Genomic DNA, 21313 nt, shown 5'->3' with positions numbered 1-21313 from the left:
CATACTGCTAACATCTACAAAAGTAAGAATGGTATGCAAAACCCAAAACCTAAGTTTACTGCTAAATGTTTTAATTGCAAGAAACAAGGACAACAAGCACATGAATGCAGGTCAAAGTCAAGTGAAGCACCGACTTCACCTAGATTTGAAGGACATTGTTATAACTATCATAAATATGGACACGGAGCTCAAGAAAGCAGATCAAAAGAAAAATCCAATTGGACATCCAAAGGACAAACACATGCACCTAGGACAAGGTAATTCTCACAATTGGGATTACAACACATGGTATAATTGTCATTATTGTGGAGAGTAAGGACACATTCCAGAGAACTGCATTAAAACACATTCTAGATAAAATTACAAGAAATGGTTGAATGGAAGCCTAGTTTGCTTCAGTTGTCACAAGTTTGGACATGTTAGTAAGAACTGCAGAACCTGAGCACCAGCACCAAACAATGGAAATGACAAAGGAAAAGGAAAAGTTGAGGTAAAGAAAACATGGAAAGAGATAGTGGAAGCTGGAAGTAGTGAATCAAGCAAAGTTGAGATCACCCAATCCAATGGATCAGGTGATCACACCACATGCAACTAACCAAGGAAGGTATGTAAGGAATTGTTTATTTAATGTTTTATGTCACATCAGGTCCTAGGCATTGAGTGTGAAAAAGTTCATATCTGAATAAAGAAAGATGCATTAGAACAAATCTATGGAAAGAAAAATGAAGGTGAATCATTTACACTATCAAGTACCGAGCATCAATAATTCAGTCTATACTACTCGAGCATTGCAATATAGACCGAGAGATGACATTGACCAAGCTAATAGTGACTGAGTATTTGGGAAGAAGCGAGAATACAATTTGTGAACTCTAAGACAGTTGTCATGCACCTACCAAAGTACAAACACATTTATTACAGACCTAATTGACAAAGATTGAAGGTACATATCAAATTTGGTAACTCATCTTTCACTTCACGAAGCGAATTTGAGTGCACAAACAATTCAGAGGCAATCAAGGCGAATTCAGTGACAAAACAAGTGAATCGCAGCGTGTTGTTGGCAATTTGAGAGAATTTAGTAAGTAAACTTTTCAGCACCGAGCTAAGTTTTTTTGAGGTTGTTGAAGCAAATTTGTTTTAAAACCCTAGTTTGAAAATGGCATCCTCCGCATGTACAACTGCCAAAGAAATGATGAAGGAAAGCAATGCACGGATTGTAAGGAACGATCAGTGTCCACCAAATTTCAAAGATTATCTGAACTTCGCATTGACTAGAGACGAATTTGGCACCCTAACGTCAATTCCACTAAAGGTACTGATGATTTAGGATGTATGATCATGTTATATGTGCGAAGTAGGAGAAATTGGAGACTTTGAGCTACGTATAGCTTATGGGAAGCTATGTGATAATGGAGTATTAAAGAATGAGCACAAGATTGTTGTCGAGAAAGGGCTTACCCATGCCCTAGCTTTTCCCAAGGTTTTTGAAAATGAATGGATAAAAATTGTGTTGAATCGTGTGCATGATATGAAGATATTGTTAGAGGGAGGACCAATCAATATTAACAAGACCATCATACACCGAGTTACTGGTTACCCTACCCTAGATAGGCTAAAGACAATGAGATGCGCTACAAGAGATGATGTTGAAAAAATCGACAAAAGTAAAATGGAACGGTCATGGTATGTCAATCGATGGAATTGAAGACCCAGTTGTCGAATTTGAAGTATGTTTAATTCCACACAAATTCTATCAGTCGAGCCGGCTGAACAATGTGCCATGCATTGCAGTGGACCTCGGTAACAAAATTGTGAAGAAGGATCATAGTTATGATCTTGCTGAGTTGCAATTACAACGATTGTCAAAAATTCTTGGAGCAATGAGGAAAGCCAAAATACATCATGTAAGTTTGGTTCCTTACTTGTCTATATATTTTTCTACATGCAAAATTCTTTTCCTACCGTCGGCACAATAACATGGGACAAAAGCAGACTAGTGATGGAGCAAATAAATGACTTAATAAGCCAACTAGGAGAAAATTTTGAAGCAATTATGGACAATTCTTTTAAGGAATTCAAGAATAAGATGACAAACCGAATGAGAATTCCTAAGTCCATTGTAGAAAATTATTTTGATGATATATGTTTTATGTTAAATACAAATTTTGTATATGCACAGGTTGTAAGACCAAGAGGTGCATGCCTAAGGCCTATGCCTTATGAGGTTAATGTTGATGAAGTTACAGCAGCGGTGACTGCACTATTATCAAAAGAGGTTGACGTGAATGCTGAGCCATTCAGCACATATGATATTCCCAAGAGCAGAATAACACCATAACCAAAAGAGCACAAGACAGATAAGAAAAGAAAGAAGATAATTAAAAATCTTGAGAGCAAACTTGGCGAAGATGAAGAATCAAAAGAAGCAACTAAAGCTGAGGAAACCAAAGGTAAAGAGCTAGTTATTGCCGAGCCTAAGGCAACAGAGCAGAAGAAAATAATAATTGTTGATCCATAGGTAAAAGAAGATCTTAAGAAAGTTGTGAAGAAAGTTATTACACCGCTAGAACCGAAGAGAAGAGTAATAACAAGATCGAAGGCATCTCAGTGCTTGGCTGCAAAAGGAAAAGAAAGTCCATCAAAGAGTAAGTCGGCCAAATCACCCAAGCAAAACCTACCTAAGAGGTCAAGAAGAAAACTGATCAAGACAAATGAGGAGGAAGAAGATGATGAAGAAACTAACTCTAACAATCAAAGAAAACTATAGATTGTAACCAGACTGCCTCCAATGACTATCAACCAGATATGTAAAAAGATCAAAGATTCAGCAAGTTTTGCAAGTTTAAAGATATTCATTATGATTCTTTAAATAAAGAAGATCAAGAGAAACTTGAAAAAGCTATGTTAGATATGATGATCAAGTTTAGGTACACACCTATAGAGCTAGGTGATGGCATTCCAGAGGATTTGTATAATAAATTAGATGCTAAGTGGAAGTGGGCATTATTCACTGAAAAACAAATATAGGAAACAACGTTAGCACAAGCTATGTCAGATTTGGGAAAGACACATATGTCTATAGCTCTTAAAGATTTTGTAAAGAAATTCATATCTAAGGAAAGGGCCTACTAAATTTTAAAGAATAAAACTCATGAAGTTAAGCAAGAGAGTATTTGTATATGGAAGGAAGCATTTGGATTGCTTATTCCATTGACAGACAAAGAAGAAAAAGAAGGAAAAGATGCAATTGAGCTAGAAGAGCAGAATGAAGAAGTTGCCAAACTCACAGCAGAAATAAGGCAATTAGTAGAAAGGTGTGAACAACAAGATGATGTCATAATTAAGGACATTTCAGATTCATTCCCAATGAATCCAAATGTACTGACTACGGAAGATCTGAAAAATATTACATCAAATACCTCATTACTATGCGCCAATCCAATGTTATTGCAAATTAAGGATTGAAAGTGCTAAAACTAATGATATTCATGTTACATCGTTACTTTTAACATAAGTGGCAAGCAACAAGGCAAGGCTATAACTGTGTTTCCACAATTTACTTGTGTCACAATGGGACAATCAAATGAGAAAGTTGAAGAAGGGAAAGAGACGGCAGAAAAAGAGAAACCCAAAGAACAAGAGGCTATCCAAGCTCTTATACAACTGCCAAGTGTCATGCCAGCAAAGAAATTGATTGTTACACTTGTACAACAGGTTAAATTTACTCAACAGGAGCCGAGGCAGATATCTAGATCAAGTGAAAAGGGAAAATAACTGCAGATATCACTACCCAGTGATAGCACCCCTCGATCCCAGATAGTGGCACATACAAATGATTAGACAGAAGAGTCAATAAGTTTAGATGAGGATCACTTTACCCATATGATCTAAACAACTTAACATTGGAATAGATGCAAGAATTGCAAACTTTGCTGAGCCGCAAGGTGAAGCAAGAACAGTTGAGGAGAGAACACAAAAGAGGCAGGTATTACATAACATCAAAGATATTTGTGTTGATGCATTTGGAATCTCTGATGTTAATGAACAACATCCAATTTTGGATCAGTTACTGTATATAGTTGATAAAGTTCAAACAGAAGATATTGAGACTAATGACAAAATGATGAAATGGTCCGAGAAGAAATTTGAGCACAAAGTTTTGGAGAAAGTCTCAAGGGAACTTGCAAATAGGCAAGTGGAATATTCTAACCTTGCCAATCAGCTGGGAGAAACTTTGAAGATTATTCATTCTTTATATATGAAACTTTGTGATGTTGAATTCTTCACATTGGACAATCAACGTTTTATTGATTTAATACAAGTTGATATGAAGGCATGTACTATTCCATTGAGCAAGAACGCAAGTTCAAGCTCACCTTCATATAATAAGATGACATTTGGTCAATAGATATTAGTCGAGTTAATAGCTAGAGACAGTCGCATAAGAAATAAACTGATTTCAATTCAATTACCTCATTTGGAGATAATTCAAAGGGAATTATCTATAGCCCAGAATTTATTGAAGAAAGATACACATCTTTCAACTATAGAGAACTTAATTTATCTAGCTGTTGAGCTAGAAATTCACATATAAGTCATGGAATCAGCAAAGGAAAGATGGAATAAAGGACTTGAAGAAATTTTGGCTAGTCATCAAACATTTTTGGATAAGTACAAGCTAACCCCTACAAACCCCAAGTCATGAGTGACAAAAACAAGGGGAAAATATACTCATGAATATCTACAAGGCGGAAGATAAACCCGAAAGAGAAACGAGGGGGAAATGACACAAAAGGGAAGACAAAAATTATGACACATAATTATCAGATGAGTCAACATCAGATGTTTGCAAGACATGTACATATTGAATAGCAAAAATAAGTTTTGAAGACCGAGTTACAGTCTCAGGGGTAGTACTATTTTTGTATGGAACGATAACTCATGACAAAGTGTTTTGCCACTAATGTCAAAGGGGGAGATCGTCGATCTCTACGCCTGAGTTGCCTATTAGTGTCTAACACTTAGTCATTTTCAAAGCAGCATAGGTCAGTCATCATTGTGACCGAGCTATCCAAAGAAGGCCGAGTTACAAAGGACTTGTTTATTTTTCATAACATGTCGAGCAAGTCAAAGGTTGTTGAGCACCCTAGTAGAGACCGAGCAAGTATACAAGCAGAGTACAACAATGAAAACCGAGCAACTGGAAAGTTTGTTATTGTCGAATGAGCAGAATATGTCGAGTGTATAAAAGCCAAGTGACAGCATGAATGTTAGTTATGACCGAGTGTCTGAACATTCAAATGTTGAGTAAAACAATTTTGACATATGAGTTTGTAATGGCACAAACACTTATGTAAATCATTTTAGTCGACTTCTACACAACATTTAAAGATTGTAGAGACAATTACGACGGAGATTACACATTTTGTCAAAAGGCATTAATCCCAAGGAAAGTAGATTAACCAATCACAAAAGCAAAGGATAAACGGCAAAAGGATGCAATATGGATCGTTGATCAAAATCTAGAACTTTCTACGATTATCTATTTAAGAAGGGTTCTAACCCTAAGATTGAAGTATAAGAATGTGTGATCAGCGTGTGTAGACAAGTGCGAGTAAAGGAGCGAACAAGGACATAACAGAGCAAGGAAGGCTAAGTTTGAAAGGAGAACAGATAGAGCAACCTAAGCAATGAAGGACAAAACTAAGATATCAAATAAGGAGATCAATTTGAAATATTGAAGAGAGGAGATTCGTGATTAACTTTCAAAGCAAACCAAAGGATCAGGTACTAAGTCATCACAGAGCCAAGGCAAATCTCTTAACAAAGTGGTTGTAACAGACCTATTTAAATCTCTTTAAAGAGTCCTTACTTTATTGTAAGTGTAAAATCCTTTAACAAGGTAAGGCCTAACAATCTTAAACGCTTTTGACAGAGCAAACCCCTCAAAGGGTAGGTCATCTGATATGATCAAATTGTAACCCTAACAAGTTAACTTTGTTGTTGCAGCAGTAAAGATTTGTGGGTTTCATCCCCACCCCAATTTTACCTTCATCTTAAAGTGTTTCTGGGTTACCAAAATCTTTTGTGTTATGTGTTGATATTTTCATGGTTGTTATTCTTAAATAAGATTTCATTTCAATATTACACTTCATGATTTTATAGTATGAGATGGATTAGGTGTGAATACAGTAAATTGTTTTATCAGTAAAAGATTTTAAGATCTTGATTGACCCCCCCTTTCAATCTCTTGTTTCCCATTTAAAACTTCCAACAATTGGTATCAAAGCTCAGTTCTCTTGAAAAAGTCTTATAGAACTTCAAAACTTTTGCTGAGCTCTGTTATAGGTGGAATCCAGCTGCCTCGGTTGTTACTATACTTCTGAACTCGGTCTCCATTATACAGCGCGTTCAATTCCATCTAACTCGGCCTATACATCAATTTGACATCGAGGTATTCAGTCCATATCGCAATGCTTAGTCAATATAGACAATTTTACTGATGTCCAACACTCAAGATGTAAATGGTTCCTTTGTACTATTCTCTTCATAGATATGTTCTAATGCATCTTTTCTCGTGCAAATATAAACTTTTGCACATTTTATCTTAGGAACTGATGTAAGATAAATCATTAAGTACACAGTTTCTTACATACCTTTCTTTATCAGTTTGAGTTGGTGTGGTCACCTCCTCCATTGGATTGTGTGATCACCTCTAAAACAGATAAATAAATACTACTGTTGAGCAAGGGTAAAAGGCGATGTTTTCAGCAGCTTATCTATTCAAGAACTCCAAATGAAATGAATGCACCATTACTGAGTCAAAAGGCCAAATCGTTCCTTCTGTAACTTCCAATACATTTGTTTTCTCAAGATTTATTTGTGTATTTTGCATGGGATCGTCAGGATATTATTGCAGCCAGTCAAGTCGTTCTGTTAAACATTTTAAAAGCCTTGAACGAGATTTGCATATAGTTCCTAACTTTTCACATTTATTCTCCTATGTAAATTAAAACCTTGACAAGGAAAGATTTGTAGCACGTTTTTACCATAATTATAAGCGTTCCCTAATAGTTTATAAATGGTTGAATGTATAAAAAAAATCATTATAGATAAGATTGGTTAATCTTGGATTTGGTATATAAGCAATATTTATTATGATTTTTCTATGTATATAAATAATATATTTAATGATGATGGTTGTCATTTGGTTTTTAATATTTTACTATTATATTAAAAATTTATAATGTTAATGTGATTTATTTTAATGTTATTAAATTGTTTTCAATATTTTTATTAATTTATTTATTTAAGATTTTAAAAAAATTATATATATTGTGATTTATTATGTTGGGTACTTAGATTCATTGTATTATCTATGTGTTTTATATGATGATATTGTGAAAACTAATGTTTTAATTGAACAATAATAAGATTAAATAATTCTATAATACTTTATTAGTTGCTTATGTTCAATTGATGACTTTATTAGAAATAATAAAAATAATATATTCCTACAATCCGTATTAATTACTTGTAATGTTTATAGTAAACAAATGTAAAAAAAATAATATGATAGTTTAGATCATAAATTTTCACAATATTTAACAAGTGCTCCATTTCAGCTAGAGTCCCTGCCTCTTGGTTAGATAATCAAATATTTAGGCATTGAGTTGAACTAATTTTCCAACAAATAATTGTTCAGGGTTATTGTTTAAGTAAATGCTATGTTCCCCGAGGACGCGTACCCGGCCTTAAACTCGACGTTTCGAGGAGGGGGACGGGTATGGGACGTCCCCCAGCTGTCCCCAAATCTCCCCTTTTTTCAGGAGACGTTTTGGAAACTTGGGGACGTGGGGGGGACAAAAGGGGGACGGCCGCCATACCCGGTACGGAAAGGGGACGTCTAGATGTCCCCCGACTGTACCGGGTACGGCCGGCCGTCCCCCTTTTTTGTATGCTCAAAACTTTTTTTAAAAAAATTTTAAAATTATTTAATGCCTCCTTCTTGGTCGGCTAGTGGGCCCCACTCCTCCAAAAACCCTAAAATGTATATAACTCCACACATTTAAGTTGTTTTAACAATTGTTTGGTTTTCATTTTATGTTGCAGCCAGCTGAAGTTTTCATTTTGCTAGTAGAGGAGGTAATATTTTTGCTTCCAAGAGCTTGACCAAGGGTTTGATCTTCTATTTTGTCCACCAAGTACGTATAAAACTCTTTGTGCTTTCATCTATCATTTTTTTAATAAATTTGCAGCTTGCAAAGTCTGATTTTTTTTAATTTTTTCATTGTTTCAGCTCATATATTTATTCAATTGCATATTTAAACACAATGAGCAGTAGTGGGAGTACAAGTAGTTGTAGTGAAGAAGAAAATGTAGAGGTTGATGTTGCTAGTAGTGACACTAGGCAAAAACCCAATCCTAAAGCTGATTTGTTTAAATGCCCTTCTGCCATTATGAAGAATTTTGCAGAAGGTCCTTTCAATAGAAAAAAACCTCTTCTCCAATATGTCACACCTCAGCCAAAAGATTAAAAAAATTCGAGAGGGACTAGGGTGTGGGATTGTCATGTTTGTCTTGATGATTTTAGGGGCAGCTATACAAGAGTAAAGTCACATTTTTTAGGTGTTTCATGCCAAGGAGTCAAAGCTTGTCCTAACCTAACCGATGAACAAAAATTAGAATGCCAAAGATTGCACTTAGAGGCTGAAATGGAGGGGCAAAATTTGACAGTGACATCACCATCCATTCCCTCACAATCATCTAGGCATATTTCATCCGCCATTGGTACTAGTGGCAGCCCTAGAGGGTCTAGAGGGAAGAGAAAGATAGGTAGTGATGAGAAGGGCTCGGTGGAAAGTATGTTTAATGCACAAGCAAAGGAGAAGTGTGAGGCATCCATTGGTAGATTCTTTGTTGCTAATGGTATCCCATATAATGCAGCCCGTTCCACTTATTATAAATAAATGGTGAAAGATATTTTGAGCATGAATTCCTCATTTGTACCCCCCGGTGAGCATAAGCTACGAACCACTATCCTAGATGAAGAGTACTCAAAGGTTGCTTTGTTATTTGAGGATATGAGACACACTTGGGTTAGGACAGGCTGCTCTATTGTGATGGATGGGTGAACCGATGTTGGACATCGTCCACTCATCAATATCATTGTCACATCCCCTGCTGGCTCTTATTTTTTGAGAGCCATAGATTGCTCAGGAAAGAAGAAGGATGCGGATTTCCAGTTCACCATTTTGCGAGATGCCATAGAGGAGATTGGGCCCTCTAATGTTGTACAGGTTATCACAGATTCTGCACCTGTGTGCAAATCAGCGGGTTTGATGATAGAGGGTGCTTATAGGCACATATTTTGGACCCTTTGTTGTGTTTATTCCTTGAACAATGCATTGAAGGACATAGGGAAGATTGAATGGGTGAAACAAGCGATGCTAGAAGCTAGAGAAGTCCAAATGTTTATTTGCAACCACCACACTTCACTTGCTCTATTCAGGTCCTTCTCTAAGAAGGAGTTCCTCAAACCAGCCGAGACAAGGTATGTCAATTATAATTATAGTTTACTTTTAGTTTGTTTTAACTTTAAGTTATTTTAAAAAATTATTTATAAGTTTACCTACATGTGATGCATTTTGTTTTAAATTTTAATTATTAATGTTTAAGTTTAAATTTTTAATTTTTAATTGTTGCTATAGGTATTGCACATATTTCATCTTGATGGAGAGGATGATTGAGGTGTATGAGGCCCTTCAATTGATGGTGGTGAATCCAAAATGGGGACGATGGTCTCATTCTAAGTCCTCTAAAGGAAAAGCGGTGAGGCAAAGGATCCTTGATGAGAGTTGGTCCACAATGAAGTAAGTTGTTGATTTTTAAATTTACTATTAGTCTTTTGCTTGCTGATTTTCCTACTAATAATCTTAAAATTCTTAAAATTCTAATTCTGATTTTTATTTTTGTTAGCATCTTGATTTTACAGATATATTTGCTCTGTCATAGCACTTATTGTTGATGTCATTAGATATGCTGATACTAATCCTCCTAGTTTGGGAGAGATCTATGAGACTATTGATAGCATGTTGGGTAAGATGAAGAGAATTGTTGCGGCAAAGGATTCTACATTGGGTTTTTATGAGGAGCATATTAGGCCTATTGTGACGCGGAGGTGGAACATAATGAATACCCCGCTTCATATGGCAGCCTTTGCTCTAAATCCCAAATGGTATGCACAATTGGGTGGAAGGGGCCTCCCATGTGATGATACTAAAGTTTTGGATGGCTTCACAAGAGCAATTGATAAGATGTATTCAGCTCAAGATGCCTCTACTCTTCGTGCACAGTTCCTTGACTTCACCAACCTTCGTGGCCCAAACTTGGGTAAGCCACAAGCAAGGTTGGATAGAGTTGTTTTGGCACAAAGGGATCCTATTGGATGGTGGACCTGGCATGGAAGAGATACACCTGAGTTAAAGATACTTGCCAGTCGCCTCCTTTTATAGGTTGCTAGTTCCTTAGCTACAGAGAGGAATTGGTCCACATATTCATATATCCACTCTATCAAAAGGAATAGACTTACCTCTAAAAGAGCGGAAAAGCTAGTGACAGTGCATCATGCTCTTCGACTTGCCGATCGTCAGACTCCAGAGTATAGGCAAACACCAGCTTTGCGATGGGATGTTGAGCCTGAGGATGTGGCCCAGATAGATGAGGATGACACAGCACCAGGACTGGTTGGGGTTCCATTAGATGAGACTACGCTTCCTGTGGAGGATGACAGTGAGGAGGACTCTGATTTTGATGTCATGGCAGTAGAGGCAGAATAAGGAGCAGCAGTCTGCTTCATTTTCTATGTTTTGCTTTTTGTGTTGAACATGAACATGATTATGATACATTGATAATATGATTTTTATTACTTTATGGCAGCCCTCTACCCTTTGGGCCTATAGCTTTGGGCATATTTTGATTTTGATTTTCAGATTTATCATGCTTATCATTATGAGTTTTATGATATTGACAATTGTTAATAACTTAGTGTTCATTGTTCAATGTTCTCTGATATTGTATTAATATGCATTTTTACAATTGGGTACTTAAATAGTAAAATCGGATATTATTTCGTAGATGGCATTCAAATTTTGTATATTATGGTTCTATTATGTTTAAATGACATGCTTTGTGCTTAGTTTCATATGAATGACATGTATGTTTACAAATTTCAATGTATATTTTAAAATTTCCCTATATATATATATATATATAGCCGTCCCCCCCCCCCCCCCGTCCCCAAAATCGCCTAAAAAAATTTGCCGTCCCGGAAACCCGTCCTGCCGTCCCCGTACCAGAAACTTGGGGGAACATAGAGTAAATGTGTAAACTAAAATAAAATTAGGAAGGGAGTTTTGAGAATAATTTGTTTTAAGCCGCAAGTGCTCCTTGCAACGATGTTCATTTTGCAACGTGATTTGTAAGAGTTGCCTAAAAATCACACTGCTCCAACTTGTTAGAGGTGGCAGCTTCGTCAGTATTTGAAGGAGCTCCATTGCTGTTAAATGAATTTATTCGAAAGCAATGCACATTGTCAAGAGTGTTGTCAATTGATATGTTTTCTACTTTGTCATTTTCTTTGTATGTTTCTACTACAATTGGATTTTCTGATGTCTCTCCTAATGTACTAGATTTGGTTGGAAATGTATTAGTCATTTGTGGATGAAGCCAAAAATGAAGTGCTAATACAAGCAGTTTCAAGTCATATTTACAAAGTATTTTCATATAACCACAATAAAAATGTGACACAAAAATTAGTGACAATACTTTTACTTTTGTAACAACAAATGGTAGCAATTGCAACTACCTTGAATAGTTGAGAAGAGAAATTCCTTCAATGTACCGTGCGTTATGTTCTTCAGTGCCTGAAGCAGGAAAAAAATGGAAGAACATGATGTAAACATGTATGATACTTTGTAATGAAGGACTGAAATTCACATAAAGTTACTGAAAGATTGGACAAATTTTACAATGTCAATTCTATGTTCTTGTCAAAATCAATGTATCTATTTTATGCAAATCTAAAGTTAGGACAGCAAAAGTAAAACTCATCCTATATTCTAAAGCTAGTTTATTTATAATGCAGTATTGTTCAATGTGCTGCAATTAAGATTAAAAAACTCTACCAAAGTTCCCAATTCAAATCATTCATATGTTTTATTGCATACGAAGAATTTCTTATTAATGGTATGTTGCCAACTGACATTATGTTGTTGCAGGGGAGTACATGGGGCACCAAAAATCCAAAATTCATGGAGACATAATATTTTATTAAAATGGAAGTATTATTTACAGCATGCAATATTTTCTCTGCTAATGTAGAAATTTGAGAATCCATAGTCAATTGTTTACAGGCTCTTTGTTGAGTAGTCTACATGATTCCATAAATCATATCTTATAAACATTGAATTCATATTTTCATAGATTGGACATAGTGGAAAGTTCATAAATTTTAATCCATTTTATTTTGATGAGTTCAATGAGAAAGCATAGAAACTTTGAAAAAGTGTTTGAATGTACAGTTTGCTACTGTCATGTTGCATTAGCTCTGAAAGACTCTTAAAATATGCACAAGGTATTTACTATGAGGCTTTTAACACATTTCAGTATATCTTGTTCATATTAATTCAAGGTTCTGTCAGTTACTTAATTTCGAGCTTCACAAAATTGACATCTTAAAATATACTTCAGTATTTGGATTAACTTCTAAAAGTTGTGATACTACATATAAAGCTAAGAAATAATCGACAATATTCATTCTAGTCATTGATCAAACTTCATACAATCTAAAAAGCACAACACACAATAGGAAAATATAAATATTTCTATGCAGTCGCCTGACCCCCTATGTTTACAGTACAAAATAGCATCCTATTACCCCTCCCAAGTCCGCGACAGCCTTTAATGGGATTGATACCAGGCCTTGTAATGGAATGTAAAAAACATTTGGCAGAGACATAAATTATGATATTCATCTTTAATAAATGGATTTTTTCATGCTGAAAATGCATATCAAAGAATTTCATCCTCAGCAGCATCTACACAACTAAATGTACAAAACGTAGTTCAGTTGCTTACACAAGAACTTTAGAAAAGACAAGTTCTACAGCCAGTCATAGCAAGTGACATTAAAATTAAAGACAAAGCAAACAATCTTTCATGGTTTGTTTCGTGAACTTTGTTATCAGTTAATGTTAAGAGAGAACCGGTCAAGAATCAGATTTTAATTTAATTTATTGATAAACCATGGTATCGGTCTTCTTTATACAGGCTGCTAAGGAATCCAGATGAATTTGTTTTTAGTTGTTATTATGAGGGGTGATATTGATTCAAGAATCAAGATTTCAATTACAAAGCATTTGAACCTAATGGCATTTTAATGGGTTCATTTATATTTTATAGTCGATTTCATATCAGACATTTCAGCTCTTTTCTTAAAGGTTCAGTTTATAATTTAATATCCGGTATTGGTTTTCAGTTATGAATGCTTGGTATAATGTCCCGATATGCAAGACTTTCTAATTCTATATGCTCTGTTTACTATTTAAATAGAACACCTTTTTAATGATTTTTCAATTGACCAGTCATTGGTTTACAGTAATTTGTTGTAGCTATATTGTTAAAGTCGATTCTTCATACATGCTTATAATTAGTCAAATCGGTTTAAGATTTGGGCACACTTCTAATAGGACCTTGATTTATACTCTGTATTTACGGACTTTCAGAATCAGTTCCCCGTTTCAATTTATTACGTTCACTTCAAGGACTGATTTTGGTTTTGAAAGAAGATTAAATGGTTTGATTTTAAATAAGATGTTGATTTTAAATAAGATGAGGAAAGGTATTGTAGTTAGACAAGGATATGGACTTTATCACAGGAAGAAGAATATTAAAAATTTGGCTAAGCCAAAGCAAGTATATTTGAAAAATTGGGGTCCAATCGCAGCACAAAAGATTTCGTCCGAGGCCATTTCAGCATTAGAAGGAAGAGGAGACGGGTGAGTAAACCCTGACATGTAAATCTCTCCTTCTACCAATGCCTTTACAAGGGGATCCATGCTCTCTCATGGCCATGGTTCTCTGTACTGCAGTGATCAACATGTAACCATAGACCTGGAGAAGTAGCGACTGAGCTTTGTGTGCCATTATAGAAAGCGTAAAACTATTGAGTAGTGTTGTGCCTTCGGCAGTCTTGTAGCTTGCAGCTGGGCATATTCCTACATCCTCAGCTTGATAGCTCTGGCAAAATTGAAGTAAAATAGCGGTCTTTGTTATATACATAAGTGTATCTCCTCCAAAAGATGGGTTTTTTTATGTAAAGTCGTGTATCCATCTCTGAAACACTTCCTGGGCTGCTTTTGATGAATCCTCAAGCCTCAAACGACACTCCCTTGGAGTCCTTCCGCTGAACATGCAGCATATTTACAACATGCTTGAAATTTATGGTTTGTAATGCAAGGTAGGGCTGCGCAAGAAATGACAACTGTAGAGGGCAAAAACAGAGCATTCATCTCAAAAGGTACCGAAAAAATCAATAATCTAAGCTACCCAAAAAAACAGAAACCCTTTTCGCCGTGAAAGCTACACAATATGACAAAGATGGAACAATATGAACTTGTTATAGTATCTAGGAAAATATTAGAACTGGCGTGCTTCACTCGGCTTTTAACATAACGCGGATAACCTGTTAACAAATTAACAGAAACATCAATATGCGCCCAAAATTTGGTGTCAACTCCTCAAACCTGGTATGACTGTAGAAATCTCAGAATGTGGTAACGGAGAACTCGTATCCTGGGAAAGCAAGTAATATTATTCACAATACGGTTACCTGCAAAACCAAAAAACTAATAGAAAGCACAATACAAACTGAAATGTTACACAGTATTTCAAAGTGGATGTAACGGAAAATGAAACCTTACGCAGTTCAACAAATACAGTTCTATGCCCTCCTCAAACAATATAGTGCAGACATTGAAGAAATTAACTCCTTCATGATCTTTGTAAATTTTTCGCTGACAGATGGCAACATATTAATGACGAATGCCAGATTTTCTGGAATGGCCAATTTGGAGGTTGCACGATGCACCACTAAGCAGAAAAAATAAAATGCCTGGCCTCTTTCATTTTAGTACTCCACTGTTCGGCTCCCCACCCTACTCCATATCCCCGACATATATTTCTCTATACTAAATATATCTCTGCCCATAGAATAGCAGAGGCTATGATCTGTGATGAAGTGGGGACGTTGATCACATTCATGGAAGCTTGGATTGGAGCCCTATAATATAATTTTCGGCAGATCTAGCCGCGAGTCTACAGCTGTGTCAGCTTAGATTGGAGCCCTATAATTTTAGGCATGTATTTCAATAGATGGCTAAACATGGATAGATAGATACGTACATAAAATTTTAACGTCTAGGAGGCTAAAAAAAATAGCCTATGGGACAGCAAGACAACTCAAGCAGACTTAAGTAACAATGTTCGTTGCTTGTGTAGGATGATGATGAGTCCACCCAATTGCTCAATGTACTCTTCGTTGAATAGGTTATGCCAAGAACTGTCACATATAGTGTCCACAAATTTATCTCTACTACTCTTGTAGGCTTCACATTCTAAAATAAAGTGTTGTTCAGTTTCCACTTTCCCAGAATTGCAGAATATGCAAATTCTTTCTTCCCAAGCCTCTTTTGGCCTCTTCCAACGTCCGGTCTCACAACGAAGTTGATGAGAGTTGGTTCTCAGCTGAGCAATAAGAATTTTAGCCCTCCAAGAAATGTTGGCTCCTATGTATGCTTTTTGGAGTTGATTACAAGCAGGATTGAACTCATTTAGATAATATAATTTCTTCCTTACGATCTCGCTTCTCCAATTTCTCTTGTAGAATTTCTCCATGACAAAGACCTTTATTTCTTTATTATTTGTGGGGCACATATTGAATTGAATGTTTCATTTACTCATCCATTTGATGTTTTGTTGCATCCATGTCCTTTTTCGCTGACATAGTGTGTCACTAAAGACCACTTTAGGCCATCTATCCTCTTCCATTTTTTTGATTCTTTTTAGATAACTTAGAAGGCAAACCATAGCAAGTGCCTCAATAGGAGCAGCCCACATTTCACTTAGCATGATATCATATGGAACAGTGCTTTTGATTTTAAACTTGCTTGTGGTCAAGCGCTTTTGGATTCTTTCGATTTGTTTCCATTGTGCTATAGTAGTGTTGCTGGCCCATAATTCACACCCGTAAAGAACAATTGGCAGCACAAGAAGACCGAACAAGGTTTGAATAGTTTTCCAATCCCACAACTCTGCTTCATGACACCTATTCTGAAGAGCATAAAAAGTCTTCCACCCACCTAATATCCTTTTATACCTGCAGCTAGACCAGCTTAGTTTTTTGTTGAAATCGATGCCAAGGTATTTATACTCCGCAACTTCTTCAAGAACACTTCCATTGTAATAAAATTCATGTTGGTGTTGTTTTTTATTATTAGAGAAAATCATAACCTTAGTCTTGCTGATATTGACCTACATCCCCACCATTTCGCAAAAGCGCTCAAGAGAAGATAGATGATCTTGCAAACCATGGGCAAATTTGGCAATTAAAATGAGATCGTTCGCATATAGGAGCAGCTTTATAACAAATTCACCTAGCTGAATGCCTTCACCCTTTTGCATGTTTAACCACTCTTCCAGTTTGTCAATATATAAACCAAACAACGTAGGAGATAAAGGACAACCTTGTTTGACCTCGATATCGCTCCTAAAACATTCTGAAATGCCATCTGAAGTTCCGATTTTAACTTTCACTAGCACTTGCACCCAAAGAAGTAAGGGGTGTGTACGGAGATATGGCAAAAGGTGGAAGTCCACATAAGATAGTTGTCCATGTATATTTTTGCCAATATTTAATCGATATAAAAGAAATGTAAACAACAAAAAATAATTTATTTATTTTTTAATTTGACATAAATAACAATCAAATCCACTATAGTCACATTCATATTCTTAAATTCATATAAGAAATATAGAAGAAAAAACATTTATTGTTTGTTGAAATTTTGCATGTTCACCAATTTTTTTAAATAATTTTTAAATTAAACTAAATTAGAATACATTTTTTTAATTTTTTTTTATTAATTAAAAATCCTAATGAATGGTGGTATCTGCATAGACATCACCTAAAATTTACACCTTTCATATTGGCTATCCTTTTAGTTTCCTTAATTAGATTTTTTAGGAAGTTTTGGCTCGGTTTATCGAGTTTCACAAGGTTGTACAAGTTTCTCTAGGGCTTGTTTCCAAACCCATATGTCTTGGATAGGAGGATCGATCGCCTGACTAGTTTAAAAAATTTAATTTTCAGTGGGGAGGTCCTCACAATATTGTTAGGTATCTTGGTATCCCTTTCTCTATTGAACCTTCTTTTAAAGATACGTGGCTTTGGGTTAAGGAAAAAATCACCAAAAAGTTAAATAAATGGCACAACAGACCTTTATCCCTGGCTGGTAGAGTCCAGGTTTGCCAAAAATTCCTCTCCTCTTACAACAAATATTATGTCTCTGCCTGGATATTTAATAATTACCAAATCTTTGAAACTCAAAAGGCCATCAGGAACTATCTCTTGTCGGTTGGCAAAGGTAACAAGAAGCTCCATGATGTTAAATGGGAGTGGTGTCACATTGATAAGCTCCTTGGGGGTTTAGGGCTGAAGGACCTTAAAACTAGGGGCTTAGCTCTTGCCTCCAAATGGATCTTTCACTCTTTGGATGGGGATGATTCTTGGAAAGTTCTTATTAGAAGTAACATTGAAAGGGGTTTCCCTAAGAATGCTAAATTTTGGATACGCAATTTGCTAATATTTTTGAAAATGACAGGCTTATTATGTGGGATGATTTGTCATGTTAACTCCAACAGCTTTTTGAACATTAAATGGTCGGATAGAACCATTATAACTAGGCTAAAAGCCAAGAATATCTATAGTGTTATTGATTATAATGATTCCATCATCAACGATGTCAAAAAAATTTAACTCATGTTAATGGATTGTGGAAATCTTATAGATCTGATGTCAATAAAGTTTGGTACACTAATCTTGATGTATCCTCTTGGAATAAATACTTTGATAAGCCATGGAAAAGCACAATTGATCCTAATAACAAATGTTTTAAATGGCTGTAAATTTTGGATAGACTCCCCATTAGAAAGGACCTTTTTGAGATGCATTATTGTACTATCTGTAGAACTCCAAAAAGTGGAAGGCATATTTTCTTTGATTGTAGCTTTTCTAAAGAGATCTAGCTCATGTTTGGTATCTTTTTTCCTACCAAGTTTAATATTTTTGAAATTATTACTGGTCATATTGATGGGATTAAGAAGGATACTAATCTTTTCTGGAACATTCTTTCTTCTAAAATTCTTTGGCAAATCTACGAATGCATGAACAAGGAAAGGTTTCAGAACATTCCTTGGGTTCTTACTGAGTCTTTTCAAAGTCTCACTTAGTTTAAAATTTTCTTGTAGGTTCGTATTACTATGAAAGTTGGTAAAGACAAATTTAAAAGACTTCTCAATACTAGTTACACCACCTTCTTCGTCGTTAAGTTCAAGGATGGGCACTTATGGAGGAGGCATATCATGGACAAATTCCAACATTTTGAGCAAGCTATCAAGCAGTTGAATAAGGAAGTGAAGAGGACTAATTAAAACACCACTGGCAACATGATCCTCTTGCTCAATTAAATGCAGAACCAAAAGAACATTGTTTGGATGGAGGGTAGTCTAGGTTGGACAACATGGGTGGATGCTCATAAGGATCTATTTTATTAGTCCTCCTTTTTTGTTTCTAATGTTTATGGTTTATTACTTTACTCTTTGATACTCTCGTGGTGAGGCTTCACCTTGTGTATTTTTGAAACTCTTTGGCATAATACAAAAAAAATTGTGTAGACAAAGCATGCTACCATTAGTTTCTCCACAAAACACATATGTATTAATTAGTTTTATTCTACATAAACATGATAGTTGATATTGGATATGCCGAAATATGCATAAATCAATAAACTGTATTGCATTGCCACAAGAGGTATCTTTTCAAGATACCTACAACACAATAACTTTATACATTATGGAAAGATTATATTGAAATGCATAAATATAGCTAATTCAAAAATTGGTGAAGTAAACACACATGGATTCATATATTGAAAGTTGTTGCAATTGAGACTCTTTTTTTCTTCTAATAATGGTATATTGTTTGTTTTTTACTCTTGAATATTGATCAAAAGAGAATGGTGACTCTATATGAAGGTTGTTTAGTGATTTAACTCTTGATATAGTTATAAAAGTCAGACCTTGTTCTTCTATTGTACTAGTACCAATTTTTGTTTTATGAAGTGTCAATCCTTGGATTAATGTAATGAGAGATCCCATGACATGGATGGTGGTAATTGTCTATTGGTATATATGTCATGACGGTATATATAATGTGTATATATACATATATATATATTTATATATATCTATATATACATGTATATATGTATATACATATACATGTATATGTATATATATATATACATGTATATATACACACATATATATACATATACATATATATGTATATGTATATGTATATGTATATATATATACATGTATATATACATGTATATATACATGTATATATATATATACATATACATATACATGTACATACATATACATGTATATATATGTATATATACATATACTATACATGTATATATATACATGTATATATATGTATATATACATATACTATACATGTATAGTATATGTATAATATATGTATATATATATACATGTATATACATGTATATATACATGTATATACATGTATATATATATATATACATATATTATACATATACTATACATGTATATATACATGTATATATACATGTATATACATGTATATACATATATTATACATATATTATACATATACTATACATGTATATTATACATATATTATACATATATATATATTATACATATATTATACATATACTATACATGTATATATACATGTATATACATGTATATATATATATACATATATTATACATATACTATACATGTATATATATATACATGTATAGTATATGTATATATATACATGTATAGTACATGTATATATACATATATATACATGTATATGTATGTACATGTATATATACATATATATACATGTATATGTATGTACATGTATATATATAGACATATATATACATGTATATGTATACATACATGTATATGTATGTACATGTATATATATACATGTATAGTATATGTATATATACATATATATACATGTATATGTATACATGTATAGTATATGTATATATACATATATATACATGTATATGTATATGTACATATATATACATGTATATACATGTATATATACATGTATAGTATATGTATAGTATATGTATATATATATATATACATGTATATACATGTATATATAGTATATGTATAGTATATGTATATATATATACATGTATATATATATACATGTATATACATGTATATATATATACATGTATATACATGTATATATATATATATATACATGTATACACACACACACACACACACACACATATGTGTGTGTGTGTGTGTGTGTGTGTGTGTGTGAATTGTTTTTATTAATTTTATTTTTTTAAATAAAGATATTTTATACTTTTTCTAGTTTTTAATTTTTAATAATCAAATAAATTTATAATATTTTAAACTTCTAAAAAATAGAAAATAATTATATGAAGTGAAAAATATATCTTTGAATTTACTTCATATTTTTTATTTATATAAATTAGTCAAAAAAATTATATCCTAAACTCTTCACCTAAATGAGGAGAATATTATTAACTTATAGAAAACACCCAATTTAAAAGAATGTTTTTTTCTCACTTGAAATTCAAAAAGATATGGTTATTTGCACATTTAATATGTTTTTATTATTATTAATTTCTTGAATTCCTTGCATATATATATATATATATATATATATGTATATAATATGAATTATTTTTATTAATTGTAAAAAAAAAGATATTTAATACTTTTTCTATTTTTTAATTTCTAATAATCAAATTAATAGATAACATTGTAAACTTCTAAAAATCCAAAAAAACTATGCAAAATGAAAAATATATCTTTGAATTTACTTCTTATTGTTTATTTAAATAAATTAGTCAAAAAAATT

At 33.8% G+C, this 21313-nt stretch overlaps 1 protein-coding gene across 5 annotated transcripts in view; it reads right to left on the bottom strand.

Annotated features, from left to right (window-relative positions):
* Nucleotides 1-15407, bottom strand: part of LOC149555557 (anthranilate synthase alpha subunit 1, chloroplastic-like) — a 165264-nt gene extending 149857 nt beyond the window's left edge. The window contains exons 1-4 of one of the 5 annotated variants that reach the window (XM_089829671.1): nucleotides 14985-15407; nucleotides 14808-14856; nucleotides 11870-11927; nucleotides 2939-3013 (exon numbers count right to left, since the gene is read on the bottom strand). The gene's annotated coding sequence lies outside the window, so the exon portion shown is untranslated. Of the gene's footprint in view, nucleotides 1-2938; nucleotides 3014-11869; nucleotides 11928-14807; nucleotides 14857-14979 lie in introns of all 5 variants that reach the window. The other 4 variants (XM_089829672.1, XM_089829669.1, XM_089829670.1 and 1 more) reach the window with 4 other exon arrangements.
* Between the last annotated feature and the right edge of the window lie 5906 nt (nucleotides 15408-21313).

This window comes from Cupressus sempervirens, chromosome 5 (genome assembly GCF_028749045.1).
Source record: "Cupressus sempervirens isolate cs-2001-9-10 chromosome 5, ASM2874904v1, whole genome shotgun sequence".
Taxonomy (NCBI): Eukaryota; Viridiplantae; Streptophyta; class Pinopsida; order Cupressales; family Cupressaceae; genus Cupressus; species Cupressus sempervirens.
Note: the sequence above shows the minus strand (reverse complement) of the source record. Positions and strands in the feature narration are given on the sequence as shown.